At 47.4% G+C, this 18,836-nt stretch overlaps 1 protein-coding gene across 3 annotated transcripts in view; it reads left to right on the plus strand.

The window, feature by feature from the left end:
• The window catches only part of PRKCI (protein kinase C iota), a 1,761,305-nt gene that overhangs the window by 1,339,828 nt on the left and 402,641 nt on the right, over nucleotides 1-18,836 (plus strand). The gene's annotated exons all lie outside the window — the stretch shown is intronic.

The following is an 18,836-nucleotide window of genomic DNA, read 5'->3' on the forward strand; positions in this document are numbered from 1 at the left end:
TCTGGCTCCAGGGTGTCTGGGGTGGGCAGGAAGTGAGGGAGGTGCCCGAAACTCCCTGTGCGTAGTCTTCTAGGATACCCAAATGCACTCTGTAGTGATTGGCCGGCAGACTGTCCAGTAAGGATAGCCACCCTGGTGGGTGACTGACAGCTAGGCTGGAATGAATGGGAGAGAACTGAATAAAAGGTGAGGCTTTTGGCTTGGAAGGCAGAGTGTACCACTGGACGAAGGAACTGAAGAAGAACTTGAAGAGGATGCCTGCTGCAACTCATTTGCCCGGTGAAGCCCTGCTGCTGTGCTGAAACTCCAAATTCGTGTCGACAGCGAAGCCCCTGCAAGGACGACTTCTACCCTTGAGTTGGTGGGACCAATCCACTCCAAAGTAAGCCACCTGGACATTCTCTCGGAGCTGGTTGACTTTCCACAGAGTTGCTGCTGGAAACTGAAACACCAGGGAGAGGAACACCAGTTCATGTGTGTTGCTTTTAAACTGGCCAAGAGCTCCAGGAAGATCCTCTGGACTCCCAGAAAGCAGGACTGACCGAGATTGAGCACCCTCAACAGAGTGCGGGACCCCAGAAGCAAGGAAAGCCCATCTCATCGGCCAGGAACCGCAGTGTTGCTATTTGCAGTAGACGCGAGGAGCTGAAACACCGAACAGCCACTTGTTTGAAGATTGCCGGGTTGCGAGAAATGACCGTCCCATTGCAGTGCAGGAGTCCCCCGAAGTCCTCCCTCTTGTCCCCACGACTGAGGCCCAGGAACAGTGAGATCTGCAGAGCTGCTCAGGAACAGAAGTCATCTGCTGCATTTTTGCTTCAATCCAAAGGTACTGTAAAAGTCTGAAATAACTTACCTCTTGCTGTAGAGTTTCTTGCATCTTCTACTACTCACAAGCCTAACTGCTTGTGGTCCTACATTGAATCATCTTTTTCTTCAGAGACTTCTAAAACATTGTGCAAAGACTTTTCTTACATAACTGCAAAGAAGTGCTTCAGCTCATATAGACTTTTGCCCATTGACTTTGGCTTATCCTGTTCTACTGAATGACTCCTATTAGGTGATCTGAAAGTATTTGCCTGCTTAAAAATATTTGTGGTCTCTTATATGTTCTAATAACCTTTTCCTTTGGCTTACTCCTAAATTATTCTAAATGCAACAGTGATATATTACTGTCCCCAGCACCCTGGCTACTGAGGTCACCTCAGGGTGTAGGTTGTGTCTGTGGGCCATCCCAAAAGGGAACTCACTGATTTAGAGATATTAAGAGTGTGTATTTTGTGAAGTATATTTGAGTGTTACTGTTATATTGCTCCCTTCTGAAGAAGGCTTATTCAAACTGACTGATAAATAAATTAATAATTGTTTATTTAAGAAACCTTGTGTTTAAGAGTTTATTTGAATGCTTGTCACTGTGAATCTCTGTGTAGCTCCCCTACAGCTCACATTGACCCCTCTTGAGATAAGCCTGGCTGCTCAACACGCTACCAAAACTGTGCAGTACAAGTTTATATCAAAGGTTGGGTTTCCTATTACCTGTATTCAGGGTTGTTTTAGTGCACCTGAAGGGTACTGCATACAATCGTGCCGAACATCCCGCCAAAGACAAAATGAACAAAGTGACCAAACCTGGTTTGGCGCGCAGAGTAAATCTCAAAAAGGACCTTTCTGACAAGAAATGGTGAAAAAAGAAAACCGGGCAAAAAATGGGCACCCACGAGTGCTTTACTACAGCTGCGAATGCAGCCCGCGGTAAAAGCACACAATGGTAGTAAAAAGAAAACCACTGCCACCAGGAATTAATTGTTGAAAGGGTAACATTAAAAATGTTACATGAGAAACTAGTCAAAGGTGATACGAAGTAACCCCTCTACCATCCTATGGTAAGATAGTGTGTGCTAGGTCTAGAAAGTTAGAAAATGTAAGTAAAGTCAATTTCACTTCACTGCTCTTGGAAACCGTAGTTTCACCAAGAAAATGTATTTAAACCTTTGGGAAATCCAAGAGACTTCCCTGTGCCACTGCACTGAAGGTAGTGTGTGTCACAATGCAAAGATGATGCCTTTGGAGTATGCAAACTCCAAAGTCAAAAGGAGAAACAGAGAATAAATCACACAAAATACATGAGATAAAAAGTCCTAAAGTCCAGCAAAAAGAGCTGGGGGTCTCTACGGTAGAGAGGAATTAGCACATTTGTGAGAAGTTTCCCTAACAGTGGACAAAGGAGAACCTGTTAAAGGGAAAACCCTTCCACAACCCGCAAGCGATCGTTAAAACAGACGCATCACGCTCCGGGTGGGGGGGGCACACTAACTTCACCACACAGCACCTGTTCTTTGGACTCGCATCACTGCACAGAACCACATCAACCTGCTGGAACTTCTAGAAGTATTCAAAGCGTTTCAAGCATTCGAAGCGCAGCTGACGAACCAGTCTGTTCAAATCCTAACAGACAGCACCACTGCAATGTTCTATGTCAACAGAAAATATGGTGATGGGCACTCAGACGGGGTTGTTCCTACCCTCCCAACACTATCCAGGGGTACTCAAGACTCTAGCAGACTCTCTGAGCAGAATCCCCTACCAGAGGAACACGAGTGGCAACTAAACTCAAGTGTCGTAGACCACATTTTCTCACAGTGGTGTTACCCCACGCTAGACTTGTTCGCTACAAGAGAAAACAAGCAATGCCCAGACTTTGCGTCCAGTTCCCCCCAACCAGACTCCAAGAGGAACCCCCTATGTTATGTTACTTTGCATTGTATAGCGCCTTATGTATCATTGGTATGATCTCAAGGGGCCGGTAGGTTGAACGCCCTCGGGAGCACAGAGAGAGAGAGAGAGAGAGAGAGAGAGAGAGAGAGAGAGAGAGGGGGAGAGAGAGAGAGAGAGAGACCTGGTGTGGCACTTGCATGATAGCTGCTTCTTAGCAGTAGGTGTGGTGGTTGGGAGGTCAGGAATGTGTTCATTCAGGTGGGTTGATATCCAGACTGATTTCTGGCTGCGTTAGGCCTGAGGAGACGCTTAGGCTAGCGGTGTGTGCTTAGCTAGCTGTGTTTAATTAGGATGATGTGCAGTATGTGGCGGGTGTTAGTATGAGAACAGCTATACCGAATGTGTTATAGTCTCGCTGTGTTCTAATTGCGTGGTGGTGTATAGGAGAGAGTAAGCATGGTAGTGTGATATGGTGGTGTTTAGTAAGGCACTTGAGATCGAGCGCTCATCTGTACCATTTATTCTGTCTGTTTTATTCACTCTGTCCGTTCACTCAGTTTCGTCTGGTTCATCCTTTAGTTTACTAGTCTTTCCATCATTCATTTACATAAACTACTCCATCCAATCTGTTGATCCATTTCATCCTTCCCATCTGTTTAGTGTGTTTCATCTGTTCTATCCTTTTAATTCGTTCGAACTGTTCCATGTGTTTTACTCGCTTCATCAGTTACATCTGCTTCTATCCACTCCATTCGCTCCCTCCCTTCCTTGCGCTCCCTCCCTTCCATGCGCTCCCTCCCTTCCACGCGCTCCTTCCTTTCCACGCGCTTCATCTGTTCTCTCCACTCGATTTGTTTCTTCAGCTCTATTCATTCCATCAGGTCCATTCATTCCATCCACTTCATCTGTTCTATCCACTCCATCTGTTCTATCCACTTCACCTGTTCCATCTACTCCATCAGTACTATCCACTCCAATACGTTCTGTTCGTTCCATCTGCTCTATCCGTTCTGTCCACTCCAGCTTTTCGTTCAACTCCATCAGTACCATCTGTTCCATCCACTCCTTTTGTTCCATCCACTCCTTTTGTTCCATCCACTCCTTTTGTTCCATCCACTCCTTTTGTTCCATCCACTCCTTTTGTTCCATCCACTCCTTTTGTTCCATCCACGCCTTCTGTTCCATCCACGCCTTCTGTTCCATCCACGCCTTCTGTTCCATCCACGCCTTCTGTTCCATCCACGCCTTCTGTTCCATCCACGCCTTCTGTTCCGTCCATTCCATCTTCTACCGTTCCATCTGCTTCTACACATCCGCTCCATCCACTTCGTCCGCTCCATCCACTCCGTCCGCCAGCTCCCCATCCCTTTCAATTGTTCCATCAGCTTCATCCTTTCCGTCTGCTTCATCAGTTTCATCCATTGCATTCGTTTCACCCACTGGATCTACATCATTCCTTTCATCCACTTATTCCTTTCATCCACTTATTCCTTTCATCCACTTATTCCTTTCATCCACTTATTCCTTTCATCCACTTATTCCTTTCATCCACTTCATTCGTTCTATTCAGTTTATCCGTTTTAATTTACACTAGCAGTTTTAGTTCTCCATTTTACTCGACCGGGTTTCAATGCTGGATTGTTATTTTTTGATAAAGCAACCACGGGCTACTGTTTGTTGTTGTTGCTGTTATACTGTGTTAAGAGTTGATTGTTTAGGGAAAAGGCCACGTTTTCAGTAATTTGCGGAAAGAAATTAGGTGTTCGGTGAGTCGGATGTGGGGTGGAAGTGAGTTCCACAGAGTGGGGGCCAGGGCTGAGAATGATGATCCACCTAACCTGACAGAGTTGGTTTTTGGTATCACTAGGAGGTGGGCAGAGCTTGATCTTAGAATGTGTGGTGGATGGTAGGGTTTTAGTTTGTCCTGAAGATATTGAGGGCCTGTTTTATGCATTGCTCAGTGAGAGATGCATACGGTTTTGAAGGTCCCCCATCGGGCAACCGGAAGCCAGTGCAGTGTTTTGAGAGCTGGGGAGGTGTGATCTCTTGGGCCAAGTACTAGTAGCAGTTTGGCTGCGGCATTTTGTGCTCTTTGTAGTTTAGTCAGGTGGTACGCATGGACTACGAGGTAGAGGGGGTTAGCATAGTCCAGTCTTGACATTACAATTGATTGGACTGCGAAGAGTCTATTGGGAAAAGAGAGGTATGGAAAAACGCGCCTAAGAATTTTGAGGTGGTAGTGGCAGGACTTAGAGACGTTGTTTATTTACTTGGTGCGAGAGGGTTAGGTCAGAGTCGAGAGTGCATCCAAGGTTTTTTACTGAGGTTGATGTTGTCGGGGAATTGCCCATGGCAGATGGCCAGGGTAGGGGGTGCAGAAGAAGTTTGGTGTTGCCACATACCATGATTTCAGTTTTGGAGGGGTTTAACAGGACGTGGTTTGTGATCATCCAGTGATCAATGTCAAGGAGGCAGGCAGCGAGATCGGGTTTGCAGTTGGGTTTTGAATTAAGGAGTTTTAGGATTAGTTGGGTGTCGTCGGTGTAGTTATAGCATAGGATATTGTGCGAGTAGATTATTCATGGGAGGGTGGACATATAGAGGTTGAACAGGAGGGCTGATAGGAACGCTCCTTGTAGAGTCTGGCGGGGGAAGCATAAGAGGAGAGTTAGGGTTATTTGGTTCCTATTGTTGAGGAAGGATGCTATCCATTTGAGAGCGTTTCCACAGATTCCTTGGGAGTGGAGGTGGTCGAGGAGGATCGAGTCGTTGATTGTGTCAAAGGCGGCGGATAGGTCAAGAAGGATTAGTGCAGCGCATCCCGCAGAATCTGCAGTGTTTTTAAGGTCATCCCAGATTGAGGTTAGGGTGGTTTCGGTTCTGTGTCGGGGTCTCAAACCCGATCGAGCGGGGTCTAGGGGATTGTTGGCTTCGACAAAGGCATTTAGTTGGGAGTAGGCGGTTCAGTCAATGAATTTAGCAAAGAACCTGGTGTTTGAGATGGGGCGATAGTTTTTGGGGTCTAGAGGGTCGAGGGAAGGTTTTTTTAGAAGAGGCTTGACATGAGCGGTTTTGAACGTGTCGGGAAAAATTCCAGAGGAGAGGGAGTCGTTTATGTTAGGCAGAAACCTGTGCAGTTCCCTTGGGGACCACTGCAAAAGATTTAGGACTACAGGTGTTGGCAGTAAACCCACTTGGTAGCAGTCTGTACCACCCAGATTTACCTGGTAGCTGTGGCTGAGCAGTCGGACTTCCCTCAAGAAGAGTTAGGCAGTATGCAAAGTATACAAAATAGGCACTCAGTGTAACGCTCACCTGATTCTCGCAGAGGCGCCGGTCTTGACTGGGCGACTACCGTATCTTCAAAGGTGATGTGCAGCACCCGGTTGGCTCTTTGGGCTGGACCTCTGTGCACTGTATGCCTGACGTGTAGAGTAAGATGTCTTAGGTAAGTGAATGCCGAGCTCTCCATCTGCCTCGGGGCAGGGTGCTGTAACCAGTTTCCTCACTGGATAGGTAGCGCAGGCCTCTTGACTTCAGAGGACTGCTGTCCGTCGTTTACTGCACGAACGGTAAGTTTCGAGTAACTCAAATGTCTTTAAAGTCTTTAATAATGATGTCTCTTGTTTTGCAGGGTTCGGGCGATGGCGGATGACGGGCTGAAGTGAGTTGAAGATGGAGCCCGTGTGAGGAATAGAAGCGCCTGGAAGCACGTAAGTAAGCGCTTGTTGCCAGCTTCACGATGCGCTCTAACTGTCTTTTTATTTTGCAGGTACAAGTTCGGTGCGGCTGCAGGGTGCCGGAATACCCACTGGGTTAGATGTGGAAAGGAGTATTGGCACGTGAGTATTAAAGTTCCCCAATGTATTTAAACGCACCTTGTTTTGTCTTTCAGATGCGGGATGCAGCGCAGACGGCCTCCGGAGCGTGCAAAGAGTTGGTAAGCTTTTGTCTTTCAGATGCCGGAATGCAGTGTGAAGACCTCCGGAACGCACGAAGAGTAGGTAAGCCTTTGCCTTTCAGATGCCGGAATGCTAACCTGTTCTTTCTTGTCTTTATAGGTGTTGCTGAAGACTGGATTCAGGATGGTAAGCCTTTTCCTTTCAGATGCCGGAATGCTAACCTGTTCTTTCTTGTCTTTATAGGTGTTGCTGAAGACTGGAGTCAGGATGGTAAGCCTTTTTCCTTAGGCCCAGGACCGGATGCAGAAGACACGATGAGCGTTCTGCTGCAGAGGGTGCAGAATAACGCAAAGCAAGATTCATCCACCGGGTGTGGTTTAAATAGCCTCCTGTAGTGCTTAGGTGTCTCCTTCCACAGCCACGCCTAGGTAAGAAAAGAGTTCCTGGTAAGAAAAGAGTTCCTGCCTTCCAGAAGAGTTCCAGTGTTCTGAATCTAGGGAGTGGCTCCAGCCCCACCCAACAGGAAAAGTAGTTCCAAACAGAAGAGGATCAGAGGCTCAACTGGCAGGCAAGTAAGCAGCATGGTCTGCTGCAGGTAAGTCCACCCAAGCATTATGAGCCCGGCGCTTCCAGCACTGGGACTGGGCATATTTATGAGCCTGGTGCCACTGGCGCCAGGACTGGGTCCAAAAGGTCCCAATTGGGACTGGTTGGCACTCGGAACCTGGGTTATGGATCTGCTTCCAAGGGAGTTGGGAAAACCCTGACCTTTTGGAAGCAGAGATCATGACAGTACCCCCCCTCAAGGCCCCTCCCAAACCGGGCTTCTCCGGGGGTTTTGGCTTGTCAGGAAATGTTCGGTGAAATCTTTTGATTAGGCGAGGAGCGTGGACATATTCAGCAGGTTCCCAGGATCTCTCTTGGGGGCCGTAGCCTTTCCAGTCAATTAGGTAGAATAGTTTAGATTTGGAGATCTTGGAGTCCAGAATGCTTTTGACTTCAAACTCGAGTTCTCCATCAACTAGGATAGGTTTTGGAGATTTGGTTAGTCGGGTTTGAGGTTGCACGGGTTTTAATAGAGAGACGTGGAAGACCGGATGTATCTTCATGTGCGGGGGCAAGTCCAACTTGACCGCTACTGGATTTACTATGGTAGTGATGGAATAGGGACCAAGGTATCTTGGGTTGAATGTGCGTGGCCCTTTTAGAGATAAATATTTAGTGGATAACCAGACTTGATCCCCTACTTGATAGTGAGGGGCTTCCTTCCGATGTTGATCTGCTCCTTTCTTGTATTGTTCTTTAGCCCTTTGAAGGTGAGAACCAGCTTCCTTAAAGGCTTGGGTGATTGTAGAATGCAGGTAGTCTACTGCTGGTGTTTCAAGATCTTGGAGGGGATCCAACTCCGAGGTTCGAGGGTGACTGCCGTACAAAAGAAAAAACGGGGTTTTCCCAGTTCCCGAATGGACAGAGTTATTGTAGGCATATTCGGCTATCCAAAGGATATCTTTCCAAGTTTTTTCAGTTTGTTGCAGCATGCAGCGTAAATACTGTTCCAGAGTTTGATTGGTCCTCTCGGTTTGTCCATCGGTCTGAGGGTGGTGACTGGTCGATAGTCTCACATCAATTTGAGCCGACCGACAGCAACTTCGCCAAAAATGAGAAATAAATTGACTACCTCGATCCGAAATTAGAACCGAAGGAAAACCGTGCAGTCGGACGATGTTTTTGAGAAATTCTCGGGCCAGAGTTGCTGCTGTTGGCAAGCCTTTGAGCGGAATGAAATGCGCCATCTTGGAGAATAAGTCCACGATTACTAGAATCGTATTGTATCCGGAGCATGGAGGTAGATCGGTGATGAAGTCCATAGAAAGCGTATGCCAAGGGCGAGGTGGGATGTCAATAGGGCGTAAGAGGCCTGCTGGTCTTTCCTTTTGACTCTTGTTTTGGGCGCATACTCCACAGGACATTATAAAGTCTCTGATATCTTTTTTCCAAGACGGCCACCAGAAGTAGCGCTTGATCTTTTCTGAGGTCTTGGCCATACCGGAATGTCCTTCCATTAAAGAATCGTGATAACAAGAGATTACTTTTTTCTGTAAATCTGTGCTGGGTAGGTATAATCGTTCTTGGAAATACAATAAGTTGTCCTTTACTGCAAAGTCCTTTCCCTGCAGATGCCAATTCTGTATGTCTGCTGGAGTTACAAGTTGCCTGGCTTTATCCTTAACTTCCTCTATGGATTCTGTGGCGATTACACCCAGAATTCTTTGTTCGGGAATGATTGGTACAGGTTTTGGGTTAATCAAGTGTTCTTCCACTCCCATCCGAGAAAGAGCATCAGCTTTACCGTTCTTTGTACCAGGTCGATAGGTAATTATGAAGTCAAACTCGGCAAAGAATAATGCCCAACGGAGTTGTCTAGAGGATTGGGCTTTTGCGGTTTTCAAATATTGCAGGTTTCGGTGATCCGTAATCACAGTAACGGTGTGTCGGGCCCCCAGCAGATAATGCCGCCAAGCCTTAAAGGCAGACTTGATAGCCAGAAGTTCCTTGTCAGTAATCATGTAATTGATTTCCGGAGGCGAGAATTTGCGGGACCAAAATGCCACGGGATGCAACTGATTGGTTACCGGGTCCTTTTGTGATAGAACTGCCCCCATGGCAAGGCTTGAAGCATCAGTTTCCACGATGTAGGGGAGTTCGGGGCGAGGGTGTTTTAAGATTGGTGCAGAGATAAATTTAGTCTTCAAATCCTGGAAAGCTTGTTCCGCCTCGGTAGACCATTCAAAACGTTTGTTTTTCTTTAACAAGGCAGTGATGGGCTGGACTATTCGAGAGAACTCAGGGATAAACCTGCGGTAAAAGTTAGCGAAGCCTAACATGCTTTGCACACCTTTTACGGAGGATGGTGATGGCCATTTGAGAACTGCAGCGACCTTTTTTGAATCCATACGCACTCCGCCAGGTGATAATATGAATCCCAAGAATTCAACTTCAGTCACGTTGAAAACACATTTTCCCAACTTAGCGAAAAGTTTGTGTTGACGCAATCTTTCGAGGACCATTTTCACGTGTTTCCGATGTTCAGATTCCGATGAAGAATAAACGAGAATGTCGTCAATGTAAACAACAACACACACATCTATGAGTTCTCTGAGGACATCGTTCATAAAATATTGAAAGGCGGCCGGGGCATTGCAAAGTCCGAAGGGCATGACCTGATATTCAAATAGCCCATACTTGGTGCGGAAGGCCGTCTTCCATTCATCGCCCTCTTTTACTCGTACCAAGTGGTAAGCTCCTCTAAGATCCAGCTTTGTATATATGCATGCTTTTCTGACTTGGTCCAGGAGTTCAGGGATCAAAGGTAACGGATATCTATTCTTAACGGTGATCTGGTTCAGGGAGCGATAATCGATACAAGTTCTAAGGTCTCCTTCCTTTTTTGGAACGAAGAACAAAGCTGAAGAAGCAGGGGACTTGGAAGGACGAATAAACCCATTTGCCAGGTATTGATCCAGGTATTGTCGAAGGTGAAGGTTCTCAGGCTCGGTGAGGGCATAAATTCTACTACAAGGAGGAGTAGATCCAGGTATCAGGTCTATCTGGCAGTCATAAGACCTATGAGGAGGTAGAGAGTTAGCCTGCTCCTTCCGGAAAACATCTTGGTATTCTAGGTATTCGGGAGGTAACTGGAGAGTCTCTGAAGAAATTGCTGCCAGTGCAACACCAGGTGGAGGGTGACAAGTAGAGACACATTCTGGAAACTGGACCGTTCTTGCTCGCCAATCGATCAGAGGATTGTGTTTCTCTAACCAAGGTATTCCTAGAATAATCTGGAACTGAGGGGCCTTGATCACATCGAACACGATCTTCTCATGGTGTCCATCTTGACTTACTAGCGTCACCTCTTGAGTGGTATGTGTTACTGGCCCGGAGGCTATCTCCGTACCATCCACCGTAGTAATGACGTCCTTTACAGCCTTGGGACAAAGAGTTAGATTCATCCTCAAAACCATTTCATGATCCACATAATTGCCGATGGCACCGCTGTCGACGTAAGCTTCAATTGCATGTAATCGATCCGGATTATCAGGGCTAATGAGGATCATAGGTATCACGAAATGCGAGGTCACGGAACTGGTTTTCACGCTCGGCAAGAGGACCTCTATTCTTGTCGGGCGAGGTCGTTTCCCTGCTCAGAGTTTGTAACTGTGGTAACTGCAGCTCCTACTGCCTTCTTGGCAGGTTTCACCGGACAGTCTCAAAGAAAGTGCCCTGAGTTTCCGCAATATAGGCATAATTGCAACTGTTTTCTCCTTTCCCGCTCCCTTTGTGTTAGAGGGCCTTTCAGACCCCCTATTTGCATGGGTTCCCCGGAGTCTACTCCTTTGGAAGGAGTTGGCGGTTTGGAAAATACTCGAGCCTCAAACTTGGAACGATCGGCCTTCCTGTTCTGCAGTCTGTGATCTATTTGAACGACCAAGTCTATATAATCCGAACAGTCTTGTGGGGGATTCACTACTTGGGTTAAAACGTCTTTGAGCTCTCCACGTAGACCTCTATAAAACAGCGTAATCCTTTTGTCCTCAGGCCATTGAGTTTCCACTATTAGTCTATTGAAAGATGCAATATAAGCCAAAAGGTCTTGATTACCCTGTCGCAACGAAAGAAGCTCATTGTCCAAGGCCTGCCCCTGTGCATGTCTTGCGAACAGTTTTTCCATACTAAGCTGAAAGGCTTGAAAATCATGGAGAATCGGATCATCTTGATTAACTAGAGGGATCGACCAGTCTGCCGCATTGCCACTAAGGTACGAAAGTACAAAAGCTACTTTAGCTTGATCAGTTGGAAAGGCTGCTGGCCGGCATAAGAAGTGCAACCGGCACTGATTGATAAATACCGCAAACCTCTTTGGGTCACCAGAAAATCGTTCGGGCGGAGCCAGAGGTACATTCCCAGGTAGGTTGATCTGCACTGGATTCATAGAGGATGTTGAAGGAAGATTTGCCCCTGATGCGGGTAGCGAGGTCTGTCCGGCTTGTGACTGTAGCAATTGTCTAGCAAGATCATCTGTTCTCTCCTTGGAAATAATTAGTTCCCTTCTTAGAGCATTCGTTTCCTGACGAGCTGCATGCACTTCTGCCCTTAGTTCCCCAAGTAACCGGGCTAGGTGGTCAGTATCCGAGGTTTCCATAGCGCCTGGGCGAGAGTTTTGCGGTAGGCTTTGCGTTCTGTAACGCTCACCTGATTCTCGCAGAGGCGCCGGTCTTGACTGGGCGACTACCGTATCTTCAAAGGTGATGTGCAGCACCCGGTTGGCTCTTTGGGCTGGACCTCTGTGCACTGTATGCCTGACGTGTAGAGTAAGATGTCTTAGGTAAGTGAATGCCGAGCTCTCCATCTGCCTCGGGGCAGGGTGCTGTAACCAGTTTCCTCACTGGATAGGTAGCGCAGGCCTCTTGACTTCAGAGGACTGCTGTCCGTCGTTTACTGCACGAACGGTAAGTTTCGAGTAACTCAAATGTCTTTAAAGTCTTTAATAATGATGTCTCTTGTTTTGCAGGGTTCCGGCGATGGCGGATGACGGGCTGAAGTGAGTTGAAGATGGAGCCCGTGTGAGGAATAGAAGCGCCTGGAAGCACGTAAGTAAGCGCTTGTTGCCAGCTTCACGATGCGCTCTAACTGTCTTTTTATTTTGCAGGTACAAGTTCGGTGCGGCTGCAGGGTGCCGGAATACCCACTGGGTTAGATGTGGAAAGGAGTATTGGCACGTGAGTATTAAAGTTCCCCAATGTATTTAAACGCACCTTGTTTTGTCTTTCAGATGCGGGATGCAGCGCAGACGGCCTCCGGAGCGTGCGAAGAGTTGGTAAGCTTTTGTCTTTCAGATGCCGGAATGCAGTGTGAAGACCTCCGGAACGCACGAAGAGTAGGTAAGCCTTTGCCTTTCAGATGCCGGAATGCTAACCTGTTCTTTCTTGTCTTTATAGGTGTTGCTGAAGACTGGATTCAGGATGGTAAGCCTTTTCCTTTCAGATGCCGGAATGCTAACCTGTTCTTTCTTGTCTTTATAGGTGTTGCTGAAGACTGGAGTCAGGATGGTAAGCCTTTTTCCTTAGGCCCAGGACCGGATGCAGAAGACACGATGAGCGTTCTGCTGCAGAGGGTGCAGAATAACACAAAGCAAGATTCATCCACCGGGTGTGGTTTAAATAGCCTCCTGTAGTGCTTAGGTGTCTCCTTCCACAGCCACGCCTAGGTAAGAAAAGAGTTCCTGGTAAGAAAAGAGTTCCTGCCTTCCAGAAGAGTTCCAGTGTTCTGAATCTAGGGAGTGGCTCCAGCCCCACCCAACAGGAAAAGTAGTTCCAAACAGAAGAGGATCAGAGGCTCAACTGGCAGGCAAGTAAGCAGCATGGTCTGCTGCAGGTAAGTCCACCCAAGCATTATGAGCCCGGCGCTTCCAGCGCTGGGACTGGGCATATTTATGAGCCTGGTGCCACTGGCGCCAGGACTGGGTCCAAAAGGTCCCAATTGGGACTGGTTGGCACTCGGAACCTGGGTTATGGATCTGCTTCCAAGGGAGTTGGGAAAACCCTGACCTTTTGGAAGCAGAGATCATGACACTCAGATACATTAGCACAAGTAAACACTGACCAGAGCTTTGGTATCAAGGTATATAATTATTTATTTAAAAACACACTTATTGAAACACTCCAGCGCTATTATTGTAATTCACTCTAAACACAGTTACTATTATTATATATATACTCCTTATTCCTTATCAGACAAGTCTTAGTTAACACCACTTATTTCCAGACAGAGGTGAGCGCTTAACTATAGATGGCACTCCAATAAGGTAACGAAAAAGGGAGGGAAAAAGGGAGAATGTAGGAAAATACACCACACTAATACTTAGGAACTCTTAAGCAAGGCAGGAAAGTCAAAAGTTACTTGTGAGCCAAAGTCCATAGGCCGGGCCCACTCTTGGAGAGAGCAGGGCACAAATGCACCCAAGATCACACAATGACAATAGACTTAAAAAGTCTTGCAGGGAGTTCAGAAAGGTTTTAGTTAGGCTCAGAAAAGTTTAGCCAGGGTGTCCCAGGCTAACCCAGGGTCGAAAGCCGGGGACTAAATCTACCCCGTACAGTCGGTTGCAAGGGAAGCCAGGCGGAACACAGTACCTTATGTGGAAAGGATCGTCCAGCGGGGGCAGTTGTTCCTGGCAGCGGGTGCAAGTCGCGGCATCGTCCAGAGGAAGAGAAGATCTCGACGTGGAGGAAAGATGAAGGTCGTTGCACTGCCAGGGAAGAAACCAGCCGCAGAGTTTTCCGGTTAAAGGTACTACCCTTTGATTCGCGGTAGTGGTAAAACGTGGTATCCCGGTTGCCGGGGTGCTTGGCCCAGGCAAGGCGACCACGAGATGCTCCAGGAAGCGAAAAAGGAAGCAGACTGGTTATCCCCACCAGTCGAAGGAGGAAGACTCTCCGAGCTGGAGATCTCCTCTGTCGTTGGGAAAAGTGGTGAGACGGTTCAGCAGGGCTCCACCAGTGGTGTCGTCGTAGCAGGTCGGCTCAGCTTCTCCCTCCTCGGATTCTTGGGTCCTGTGGCGACTTCTAAAGTCCCAGTTCCCAAAACCCTGCTTTTATGCAGAAAACCCCCATTCACTCAGCTTAGCTGTCACTCAAACATGCTAAGTGGTGAGCCGGCCGGCTCACCACTTGGGCCAATCAGGACAGAGTGCGACTTGAGTTGCCTAGGCAACTCAGTCCAGGGTGCCTACATCCCCCCTCCACCCCTCCTAAGTACCCCAGACAGAGTGGCACCACTTTGGAAGGCTTCTGTGGAGAAGCCTGCCAAAATAGTGGAACAAAGGGCTCAACTTGGGTTGGAGTCACAGAAGCGAACACAAACGCCATTTTAGAACCGAGTTCTGGCAAAAAATACCAACCGGAGAATTAATATTAATTAAATAAATTGGCGGTATGTTCGAGGCTATAGGAATTAAATAATTAAAGTTGGTAGCCTCGAACAATGGGAAATCCCATAGGGATATATTCGCGGTCGAATATAAAAAGTAGTATCCACTGCCACCAGCCAAAACTCGATCAGGGGGGAGGGAGACATGCCCCCTCGACTAACAGACCCCGGGGCAATCGAATTGCCCCGGCCAGTACGTCCACAATATGATGGTTTGTACTGGTTCTATTCAGAATTTGAGACTAATAAAGTCAATGGTGACTTTACATGCCCTGGGTGACCGTAGTCAGTCCCAGAGTATGGAGTCTATACTGGGGGGATCACTATGACACCCCTGTGTTACTGCACTGAGGGTGCTGTGTAACACACATCACAAAAACACATGAAGCCCTATGGAGTAAGAGACCCGATAGCCCATTAAACACATCTAGAATCAAAGAGACACACTCAAATCATGTCCAAGAGTGAGGGTTAAAGAGTCTCACTCTTGGCAGGAGAAAAAAATAAACCCCAAAAATCCAGCAAATTTGCTGGGGGACTCACTAGGTTAGGAAATTCAGCCTAAACAGAGAATTCTCCCTAACAGTTTATGATGCTTCTTGCGTGTTCTTCTGTGCAGGTAGAAGCAAATATTTCTTTGAGGGTTGTGGCTGGGCAGGGTTCTAGCAGGGAGCCGGATGGTTTGTGGGCAGAGAGAAGTTTGAGAAATTGGTCGGTTGATAGTGGAGTGAAAGAATCGAAGGTCGGGTGGGTAGCGGTTGCAGGCGGTGGAATGGGAGGTAGGGTGGGGTTGATTGTGTGGTGGGTGCAAGAGGGCCAGTTTGTTGGTTAGAGAGTGAGTCGCAGAGTGATTGTGAAGGGGTCGATTGGGTGGTGGTACATGATGGTTTGGTGAATTCGGAGATGATTTTGTGGAGTTCTTTGCTGGGGTTTTCACAGTCCAGGATTCGGGAGTTGTAATGGGCTTTTTTTGCTTTCCAGATTTCAGCTTTGTAGTGGCGATGTTGCCGGGCCAAGGTGGATCTGCTCAGGGGGGTTTTGTCTTTCCGCCATTTGCGTTCGAGGGATTTATATAGTTGTTTTGCGGTCTTCAGTTCGGGTGTAAACCATTTAGTAAAAGAGCCATGGCGAGCTGATAGTTTGTAGGTGGGGGTGAGCGGGATTAATTAGGTATTGAGTCATGAGTTAAAGGCGTCGGAGGTCAGATTTTGAAATCTCCTAGAAGGGTGAGGGTGGGATGGTTTAATTGAAGGGTGGCTATCGAGTCGCAGAGGTTGTTTGAGAATTCTGTCGTAGCCAGGAGGTCTGTATATGATTAGAAAGCTGTGGGAGAAGGAAGGAGGAACGGATAGTTTTACGAGAAGTGATTCGTAGGAAGGGATGGTTGGCTGGTTGTCGATGATTGAGGCGTAGAAGTGTGACTTGAAGGCGATTGCTAGTCCTCCTCCTCTAGAGAGTCGGTTTAGTGGGATTAGGGAGTAGTTGGGGGGGGGGGGGGGGGAGGCTTCATTGGCGACAGGGGCAAAGTCGTCAGAGAACCAGGTTTCTGTGATAAAGAACCAGGTTTCTGTGATAAAGAACCAGGTTTCTGTGATAAAGACTAGGTCTGGTTTGTCAGAGGTGAGGAGGTCAAAGATGCTATGGATGAGCTGGTCAGGGAAATGTGCTTATGCTTTTCCCCCGCACCCTGTGCCCCCGACTCCTTTTAATGAGCAGGGTAGTGAACAAGATTCACAGAGAACAGATTAACACTCATGCTAGTTGCTCCAAAGGTATACAAATCTGCACAAACTGGCGATGTGCGATCCCATCAAACTCCCGTGCCAAACCAATCTATTGACCCAACAGGGGGGAATAACAGTACACCCTCAACCACACTCAATGAACTTGGCAGCATTGCTCCTGAGGTCATATAGTTTGGGCATCTTAATCTACCACAACTGTGTATGGATATCCTCAAGGAGGCACGAAAACCAAACATTAGACACTGTTATTTGGACAAGTGGAGGAGATTTGTAATTTGGTGCCAGTCTAAACAAACCCCATATATAAAGGTCCACCTGGCGGCCTTATCGGCTTACACCACTTCCCAAAATAAAGTATTGTGGTGGAAAGTGCAGGTCATCAAGGCATTCATAGAGGGAGTAAAGGGACTCCACCCTCCAATTTCAAACCCACCGCCAGGCTGAGATCTCAAAGTAGTACTCGCAAAGCTCATGGAGGCCACGATTCAAGCGTATGCATAAACGCCTGACATACAAAACTGGCTTTTTAATGGCTATTACTTCCATAAGAAGGGTTAGTGAATTGCAAGCATTGTCAGTGCAGGACCGTATTTTTGTCATACACAAACTGGTTTTACGCACACATACTAGGTTCTCTCCTAAATTCTGCGTGAACCAATCCATTGAGCTTCCGGCCTTCTTCCAGAATCCAACTAGCTCACCTGAGGTAAACTCCACACACTAGATGTAAGGAGGGCAGTCCTTTACTATGTAAACAAGACCAGACCGCTTAGAAAAACAGACCAACTGTTTGTCTCCGTAGCACCAGGCAGAGAAGGAGACCGCATTTCCAAAAATGCCATCTCCAGATGGATAGTCAGATGCATACAACTGTGCTATTCATTATCAAACGAGACACTGCCTTTCACACAAAGAGCTCACTCCAGAAGGAGCACAGGAGCTACTCTGGCATTTATTGCAAATGTCCCCTTAGATAGCGTTTGCAAAGCAGCTACATGGAGCTCAGTACAGACTTTCATTCAGCACTACTGCATTGACACTCATTCGAAAGCAGATACACAGGTGGGACAGGCGGTTCTAAAACCGTTATTTGCCGCTGAACCTTTTCACAGCCCACCAACTTCTCCTAACACTGCTCGCTAATTTATGCATAGCATGTGATCCAAGCAGATTCCACAAGCCTCAGAAGGGATACATTACTCACCGTAATCGTATTTCTGATGCTTGTATCTGCTTAGATTCACTTGCGCCCACCCTTCCTCCCTGAGAGAAGGTGCATAGATGTTATATGAGCTTCTCTATTTATCTGCTTGGATACACCTGTACTCGCGCTACACTCCATGCTATCTCATGTCAGAAAGAAAACAATCTGAGGGACCTCGACGTGTGAAGGACCATGGGTACAGTGGACGTCACACTAGGGATTGTATTACTGGCACGCCCTGTCGCCGTCCCTTTCGAGTTTCAAAAACAATTGTAATACTCTGCCGCTTCCACTCGATGTCATCCTATGCATAGCATGTGAATCTAAGCAGATACAAGCATCAGAAATATGATTACGGTGAGTAATGTATCCCATATATAATGATGTGCTAAGCCTACATTATTCAAATTCGCTCACCTAATTGATTGACATTGGGGTAAATTCACCCATCTCCTGTCTGAAAAAGGTGTTTTTGAAGCTTGTGGAATCTGCTTAACTCACATGCAGTGCAGAACCGACATCTAGTGGAAGCTACAGAGTATTACAGTTGTTGTTTTCGAAACTCGAAAAGGGACTTCGACAGGGCGTGCCAGTAATACTATCCCTAGTGTGACGTCCACTGTACGCATGATCCCTCAGGCGTGTAGGTCCCTCAGATTGTTTTTTTCCGCCATACTAGACGGACGCTTATAGCAGATTTCCTTTCGGCGCAAAGCCATTGACTTTTCACAATTAATGACGGTATTTCTTTCAATCCTTTCAGCGACCTCCGAAACACCACGACAGAAAGACTGCCCGTGGGAGACCACTGCGACGGCCCATTTGGCCTTGGAAGGCTGTCCCGGGCCTCGGGCCAGACAGTAGGGAGAGAGGGAGGGAGAGGGGGGAGGCCATTTTAAGATGCATATACTCCCCTTCCTACACTTTGTTTGCCAAGCTGTCATAACCTTAACATATCATTATGGAAAATACACCCTTTAAATTTTGCCCCAAGTCTTACTGCAAATTTCCATGGTTAGACAAACAGTTTGTAATTTGTGTCTTGCAAGAGACCAAGTCGAAACGTCTTGTCGAGCGTGCAGGCTCTTCAAGCCAAAGACGTTAAAGGACCGCTCCATGAAACGCTGGGACCACTTTGCCAGACAGCTCAAGGCCATGGACGTGGACGGCGCCTTCAGCGATGGCAGCGACGCTGTCATTTTGGACAGTGAGGGCAACGGAGTAGCTTCAACTTCAGCTACTCAAGCACAGACCCCCAACCCCGTAGAACAGGCCGGCGGCCAA

Source organism: Ambystoma mexicanum, chromosome 10 (genome assembly GCF_040938575.1).
Source record: "Ambystoma mexicanum isolate Mex_15411 chromosome 10, UKY_AmexF1_1, whole genome shotgun sequence".
NCBI classification, from domain to species: domain Eukaryota; kingdom Metazoa; phylum Chordata; class Amphibia; order Caudata; family Ambystomatidae; genus Ambystoma; species Ambystoma mexicanum.